The sequence below is a fragment of the Salvelinus sp. IW2-2015 genome, linkage group LG7 (genome assembly GCF_002910315.2).
Source record: "Salvelinus sp. IW2-2015 linkage group LG7, ASM291031v2, whole genome shotgun sequence".
Lineage (NCBI taxonomy): Eukaryota > Metazoa > Chordata > Actinopteri > Salmoniformes > Salmonidae > Salvelinus > Salvelinus sp. IW2-2015.
This window is the reverse complement of record NC_036847.1, coordinates 26709703-26718643: the sequence shown is the minus strand read 5'-3', so window position 1 is coordinate 26718643 and position 8941 is coordinate 26709703.

The window sequence follows — 8941 nt, the reverse complement described above, 5'->3', positions numbered from 1 at the left end:
CTGGCGTGGACGAGCTGCCATAGTCTCCTGGCGTGGACGAGTGGCCATAGCCTCCTGGCGTGGACGAGTTGCTATAGTCTTCTGGCGTGGACGAGTTCCTATAGTCTTCTGGAGTGGACGAGCTGCCATAGTCTCCTGGCGTGGACGAGTTGCTATAGTCTCCTGGTGTGGATGACTGTAAAACCTAATCAAAGTTTATTGGTCGTGTACACAGATTTTCAGATGTTAGCCCAGGTGCAGCTCCAAAAGTGTAGTAATAATAATACCTTGAAAACAATACAAAACAATAAGCATGTAATACAAAAGTAAAATGAAAGAAATTAAGAAATATCAGAACGAGCAATGTGCACCATGGGAGTAACTCTGCTGAAGCCATCACACCATCACCCCACAGGACCCAGTTCGTTTCTAAACAGGGAGGAATCGTGCTATCTAATTAAAGCCTCATGATAGCTATGATAGTTATACAGTCCAACTATGCTCATTTACACAACCTTGGTACAGACAGACAAACAAAAAGACAGAAACCTCACACGTTCACAATGAGCCCCTTCATAAACCCAACCTCACTTCTCTGGGATAGGATAGGAGCAGGAAAAGGAGAAAAAACGGTTGCTCTTAGCATTTGGGCAGATGYAAYTGCGATCACTCAGCTCGTCTGATGCTGATAATGGGGCGATGGGAAATTCCTGTCAGGGAGTCTCAGTCGAAGACGTGGTGTAGCGCAGGCAGAGCTGTTTSWSWRYSKSTKTGKSWGKSTGYRTGTGTGTGTGTGTGTKTGTGTKAGACGCTAGGGCAGAGAATGAGTCACGGCATGCTCACATAACTGTCATTAAACACATTTAGAAAAACATAAGACAATCAAAACACTCAAGTATGTGTCTGGCATGGCATTCAATTATTGAGCAATACGATAGAAGGAGAAAATGTGGTGTGGAAATACAGTGCCTTTCTCTCGCCCCATTCTTTGTAACTCTACGGTATGGTACAATGGTGGTATGACGAATCTGATTTGACTGGTGGCTAGTGACCCTTTGCACCCCATCAATTCCTTCTGAAGCATATATAGTACCTTTAGCAAAACTTGCGTTATCATCAAATCAAGGCCTACCCCTGCCCTCCCTTCAGCAAATCAGATCACGACTCCATTTTGCTCCTCCCTTCCTATAGGCAGAAACTCAAACAGAAAATACCCGTGCTAAGGGAATATTCAACGCAGGTCTGACCAATCAGAATCCATGCTTCAAGATTGTATTGATCACGCAGACTGGGATATGTTTTGCGTGGCCTCTGAGAATAATATTGACATATACTCGGACACGGTGGCTGAGTTCATCAGGAAGTGTATAGGGGATGTTGTTCCCACTGTGACTATTAAAACATACCCAAACCAGAAACTGTTGATAGATGGCAGCATTCACGCAAAACTGAAAGAGCGAACCAACACATTTAACCATGGCAAGGTGACTGGGAATATGGTTGAATGCAAACAGTGTCGTCATTCTCTCCGTAAGGCAATCAAACAGGCAAAACGTCAGTACAGAGTTTCTATTCAATGGCTCAGACACGAGACGTGTGTGGAACGGTCTACAGACAATCACGGACTACAAAGTGAAAACCAGCCACATCGCGGACACCGACATCTTGCTCCTGGACAAGCTTAACACTTTCTTCGCCTGCTTTGAGGATAACACAGTGCCACCGACACGGCCCGCTCCCAAGGACTGTGGGCTCTCCTTCTCCTTGGCCGATGTGAGTAAGTCATTTAAGCGTGTTAACCCTCGCAAGGCTGCCAGCCCAGACGGCATCCCTAGCCGTGTCCTCAGAGCATGCGCAGACCATCTGGCTGGAGTGTTTACGGACATATTCAATCTCTCCCTATCCGAATCTGCTGTCCCCACTTGCTTCAAGATGTCCACCACTGTTCCTGTACCCAAGAAAGCAAAGGTAACTGAACTAAATGACTTTCGCCCCATAGCACTCACTTCTGTCATCATGAAGTGCTTTCAGAGGCTAGTTAAGGATCATATCACCTCTACTTTACCTGACACCCTAGACCCACTTCAATTTGCTTACCGCCCCAAATGATCCACAGACGATGCAATCGCCATTGCACTGCACACTGCCCTATCCCATCTGGACAAGGGGAATACCTATGTAAGAATGCTGTTCATTGACTATAGCTCAGCATTCAACACCATGGTACCCTCCAAACTCTTCATTAAGCTCGGGCCCTGGGTCTGAACCCCGCCCTTTGCAACTGGGTCCTGGACTTCCTGACGGACCGCCCCCAGGTGGTGAAGGTAGGAAACAACACCTCCACTTCGCTGATCCTCAACCCTGTGTGTGCTCAGCCCCCTCCTGTACTCCCTGTTCACCCTCGACTGTGTGGCCATGCACGCCTCCAACTCAATCATCAAGTTTGCAGATGACACAACAGTAGTAGGCCTGATTACCAACAATGACGAGACAGCCTACAGGGAGGAGGTGAGGGCCCTGCCAGAGTGGTGAAAGGAAAATAACCTTTCACTCAACGTCAACAAAACGAAGCAGCTGATCGTGGACTTCAAGAAATAGCAAAGGGAGCTCCCCCTCCTCGGTGTACATGGCTGTATCACTGCCTGGTACGGCAACTGCACCACCAACAACCGCAGGGCTCTCCAGACGGTGGTGTGGTCTTCCCAACGCATTACCGGGGGGACATTGCGTGCACTCCAGGACATCTACAGCACCTGATGTCACAGGAAGGCCAAAGAGATCATCAAGGACATCAATGACCATGGCCTGTTCAACTTACTATCATCCAGAAGGTGAGGTCAGTACAGGTGCCTCAAAGCTGGGACCAAGAGACTGAAAAACAGCTTCTCTCAAGGCCATCAGACTGTTAAATAGCCATCACTAGCTGACCACCACCCGATTACTCAACACTGCACCTTAGAGGCTGTTGACCTATATACATAGACATGGAATCACTGGCCACTTTAATAATTTAACTAGTCACTTTAATAATGTTTACATAGTGCTTTACTCATGTCATATGAATACACTATTCTATTCTACTGTATTTTAGTCAATGCCACTCCAACATTGCTCATCCTAATATTTATATATTTCTTAATTCCATTCTTTTACTTTTAGATTAGTGTGTATTGTTGTGAATTGTTAGATAATACTGCACTGTTGGAGCTAGGAACACAAGCATTTCACTACACCCACAATAACATCAGCTAAATATGTGTATGTGACCAACACATTTTGATTTGATTTGAAATCCTTTGTTTTCTTTTTTCATTTGAAAAACATCTCTCGTATTAGGTTGACTTTGCCTAGTGCAGGACCAGGACCAATGTTCCAAGAACACCACAACAGAAACTGCGTTGGGGCTGTCAAATCGGTGAGCGAATGCTCTTGTTGTCATTATGACAAATGATGCGACAAACGATGATGGAAACTGTTTTTCGAATAAATAATGATTGCCGAATAGTTTTGAAGGTACACAGGGACACGATGTCATCGCATAACTATAATGTTCCACTCCACATTTAATTCTAAATGCAAAAACTTATTTTTTTTAAACTATACAAATTTTGTTTCTTTGCAGAATGCCTGAATTGCTTTGCCTTGCTTTTCTGGTTGGCTGACAAGTTTCACCATCCAATTATTTCAGGTCCACAGGAGTGGAAGTTTCCCCATTGCAAGGACCGTTGGCGATTCGTTGGCACATGATAATTATTAGACTATGGCAAATATTAGTCAATTCTTGCATTCTATCAGTGCTGGCTTTCGCGGGCTACCTGAGACATGAAACAGATAGGTAGGAGGGGATACAGGCTGTCGCCAATTTATTAAGGCGGAATTTGCCTAAATGGGTAATGGAAGCACTTCAACCACTACACATTTATTCGATGCTATAGGTTTTTGGTGATTTATTGTTATTTTTTAGGTGTGATGTCATTACGTACAGCTAGTTAAATGGAAACTCACCCTAGAAGGCTATTGTCGCATATATTTTCTATACTATTTAAAATGTTATATCCAAATGTCGACAAAAGATCACTGGACAAGTTAATGGAAACATAAACCATGTTTCCATCCGAAAAAAATCACGACAGCTGTGATGGAAATTTTATAAAAGCTGACAGATAATTTGTTCGTTTAACATGGTGGGATCTTTTTGTGTCGGTAAAATATATTATGTAAGAAATGGTTGTGGAAGCTCCTTTATGCGCATATATTGATATAATAACCATCATATGGAAGTAAACTTGGAATAACGAGATAATATGGTGTGTGGTCCTCCCACTACGACTCGGAAAACCATGCAGTGTACTAGGCTACAGATGAAACAAATGACTTCACAAGGTGGTGAGTCTTATTCTGGTGATATGATGATCGATGCTTGACTGACATTTGACAAATAAAACAATTCTCGCTTTTATCCATAGTAATCCCATCATGTACAGTAGATTAGCCTACAATGTGTCGAGACCAGAGTAGGCACATTTGTTATTTAACACAACAGTTTTTGTTGGAAAACACATTGAATTTAAGATTTTTATTCAGTTCATGAAAACGTAAGCGAAAAAGTACATTTTGTGTGCACTATGTCATAATGCACTGCTTTTTAAATCAGTTTGGTGGAAACACCACTGGAGGGAAAATGTGCTTTATGCTGATTTTAGAATATTCGCATGAACATCTTCTCCCAATTGGATGGAAACCTAGCTAGAGCTAGTGTCACAGAACCACACCCGTCCTGTCATGAATCCCGCCCGAAGATGGTGCCTCTTCCTGTTCGGGCGGCGCTCGGCGGTCGTCGTCACCGGCCTACTAGCTGCCATCGATTCCCTTCTTTTTGTTTCTGTTAGTTTGGGCTGATTGGGTGCACCTGTTTTGAGTTTAGTTTTGTGGGTAGGCTATTTAAGGGCAGTAGGCCCGCCGGCTTTTGTGCGGGCTTGTTTTCTGTTATTTGGTGTTGGTATTTAAGTGGAAGCTATTTTCCGGACAGTTTAGTCCTGTGTGTTTGGACTGGGATTTTCATGCGCCTGTTGTGTTGGGCATGATCGTTGTTACTGTCGACAGGAAAAAAAATCCACGTCCTGAACTAACCTGCTCTCTGCGCTTGACTCCTCCACCCAGTACTCCTAGAAGCTCTGACACGTCCTTAAATTGTTGGATGTTCAGAACGAGAAAGAGTAGGCTATATAGAAATAATGACACTCAAATTGAAAATATTAAACAAAATAATAAGCATTTATATCAGACTAATTGAGATGTAGATTACAACACACATTCCAACTGTTCGAACTGGCAACAAGGCCAGTAACGGTGCGTGCGTAAAATCACTGGGGAAGCCAAGGCCCCCAAAAAAGCCATATTACAACGTATGTGTTGTGATAATTGCTTTGTTTGCTCTATTACCTGTTAGTTCATATGCCTTGACACCATGATATATAGGCCTAAGGCCGAGACAATAAGAAGAGGCACAGTGGCAGAAAAAATTCAACCACACATTTGTTTCATTACATAACCGGAAAGCAGGATCTGTCTGGTGAACAAAGAGTTACATGACCTACAGCATGGTCAAGCAAGGTAATGTTTCCGAAATTTTCGGACTACTAAACAACTATTGATTTAGAATCATGGAAAGTTACTGCAAGTCGCAAAGAAAACAGGAGCTGCTTCCACTATTTCAACTTCAACATAATTTAATTACCTGTGCTTAGTCTAATACAGTGACAACTAAAATATACTGATTTCTGTGTGTGTGTGTGTGTGTGTGTGTGTGTGTGTGTGTGTGTGTGTGTGTGTGTGTGTGTGTGTGTGTGTGTGTGTGTGTGTGTGTGTGTGTGTGTGTGTGTGTGTGTGTGTGTGTTGTGTGTGTGTGTGTGTGTGTGTGTGTGTGTGTGTGTGTGTGTGTGTGTGTGTGTGTGTGTGTGTGTGTTGTTTTGGTGTGTGGTGTGTTGTGTGTGTGTGTGTGTGTGTGTGTGTGTGTGCGTGCCCGCAAGTAGAAAACAACATGTTAACTTTCCCTACTTGTAGAGAAACGCCAATGCCATCCTCCTCTTTCATGTTGCCTATATGGTCTATGACTCTGTCATACAGTACACACTTTTAGTTTTTGCTGTCCTAGGCTACCTGGCTAAAATGCTTGCTCGCTAGCCTAACTTCCTTTCATGGGCAACGATGCGCCAGGCCAGCTAGTTAACGTTAGCCTAACGTTACTACATCTAGCTACATGTTGAACTTCCATCCTCTCAGGCCAGGGGCACAATATATGAATTCATGGTTGGATCAGAATCACCGTTATAATCATTGGCCAGTACGGAGAATTAAGTAAAACCACAAGTCCAAATCCTTATTTCCATCCATGGCTAATTTAGGAAAGGGCTGATTTTAGCTAGCTAGCTAGCCACCGGAGGACAACAATACAACAAGATGCAACAATTCAAGTTTTTTCTGTAAATGACACCTGGCTTCTGATGTGATGTGATTGGTTTGAAGCCAAATCCAAACTGGATTCCCTTGACACTTTTTTTTGGTGCGCCAGGGCCATTCGCAGCTGAGCTCACTCCGTTTAGCTCAATGCTGATTGACTATTATTTGTATTTATTTTTTATCAAGGGTAGCCAAATGCTCGCTGGCTTCACTTGCATTCAATGCTACGGGTGGCAACAATATCATACTCTTTTTGACCAGACAGCATCAGATAGATATGCTAAGCATACTGAGACAGAGGGGTGCTGTTTCGTTCACTCGGATGCTTTCTCCGGTAAGATATATTCATCCTGTTGTGAATTGAAGGAAACACAGAGAAATAGAATAAAAATATATTTCTTTATTTTTTTATTTTGGGGAAGCCTGGCTTCCCTTGGTATCCATGAATGCACAGCACTGTACAAGGCTGAGATTATACCTAATTGCAAGGTCCGCGATAGGGCCATGAGCCGCTTGCTGATTTGACAACTCCAACTCCAACGCAGTACACCTCTGACATTGCCTAAATAAAAACAATGAAACTGTTATGCAGTTGTTGGTTGTCGCGGGTTAAGGTAGAACTGATTGAGGTCTAGGGGCTCTATTCAGTCCGCATCACGGAAGTTCAGCTTTACAGCGTGATTGAAATTTAAAGGCAATGTTCCCGCTTTAGTGGAGACTTCATTCACTGTAAACACTGCATTTGTCGGCTGAATCAGAAATTACCTTTACATTTCTATCGCCGAATCTGTAATACTAGAGAGGAAGATCTATTGTTAGGGCGGAGACATGAGCATTTTGTCCTTATACAGTGGCAAGAAAAACTGTGTGAACCCTTTGGAATTACCTGGATTTCTGCATAAATTGGTCATAAAATTTAATCTGATCTTCACAACAACAATACAACAATACACAACAATAGACAAACATAGTGTGCTTAAACTAATAACACACAAATTGTTGTATTTTTCTTGTCTATATTGAATACATCATTTAAACATTCACAGTGTAGGTTGGAAAATGTATGTGAAACCCTAGGCTAATGACTTCTCCAAAAGCTAATTGGAGTCAGCTAACCTGGAGTTCAATCAATGAGACGAGATTGGAGATGTTGTTTAGAGCTGCCTTGCCCTCTTAAAAACACTCACAAAATTTGAGGTAGCTATTCACAAGAAGTATTGCCTGATGTGAACCATGCCTAGAACAAAAGAGATCTCAGAAGACCTAAGATTAAGAATTGTTGACTTGCATAAAGCTGGAAAGGGTGACAAAAGTATCTCTAAAAGCCTTGATGTTCATCAGTCCACGGTAAGACAAATTGTCTATAAATGGAGAAAGTTCAGCACTGTTGCTACTCTCCCTAGGAGTGGCCGTCCTGCAAAGATGACTGAAAGAGCACAGCGCAAAATGCTGAATGAGGTTAAGAATCCTAGAGTGTCAGCTAAAGACGTACAGAAATCTCTGGAACATGCTAACATCCCTGCTGACGGGTCTACTGTCACATGGAATGACGCTGGAGAAACGAAGCAGGTACGGGGAGTCAACCATTTAATAAAGAACGGACATGGAACGAGACAGGAACAGCGTCAGCAAACTAGTAATACAAACAAAAAACAATTAATGCAGAAGTGGGGAACAGAGCTGGGGAACTGACAAATATAGGGGAGGTAATAACAGGCTATGAGTGAGTCCAGGTGAGTCCAATATCGCTGATGCGCGTGACGAGTGGGAGCAGACGTGATATCTACGATACGTAAAACACTAAACAAGGATGGTGTTCATGGGAGGACACCACAGAAGAAGCCACTGCTGTCAAAAGAAAAAACATTGCTGCACGTCTGAAGTTTGCAAAAGTGCACCTGGATGTTCCACAGCACTACTGGCAAAATATTCTGTGGACAGATGAAACTACAGTTGAGTTGTTTGGAAGGAACACACACTATGTGTGGATAAAAAAAGTAAAGTAAAGTAACTGTAAAGTATGGTGGAGGGAGCATCATGGTTTGGGGCTGTTTTGCTGCCTCAGGGCCTGGACAGCTTGCTATCATCGACGGAAAAAGGAATTCCCAAGTTTATCAAGACATTTTGCAGAAAATGTTTGCCAATTGAAGTTCAACAGAAGTTGGGTGACGCAGCAGGACAACGACCCAAAACACAGAAGTAAATCAACAACATAATGGCTTCAACAGAAGAAAATACGCCTTCTGGAGTGGCCCAGTCAGATTCCTGACCTCAACCCGATTGAGATGCTGTGGGATGACCTCAAGAGAGCGGTCACACCAGACATCCCAAGAATATTGCTGAACTGAAACAGTTTTGTAAAGAGGAATGGTCTAAAATTCCTCCTGACCGTTGTGCAGGTCTGATCCGCAACTAAAGAAAACGTTTGGTTGAAGTTATTGCTGCCACCCTGCACTGTGAATGTTTACACGGTGTGTTCAATAAAAACATGAAAATGTGTAAT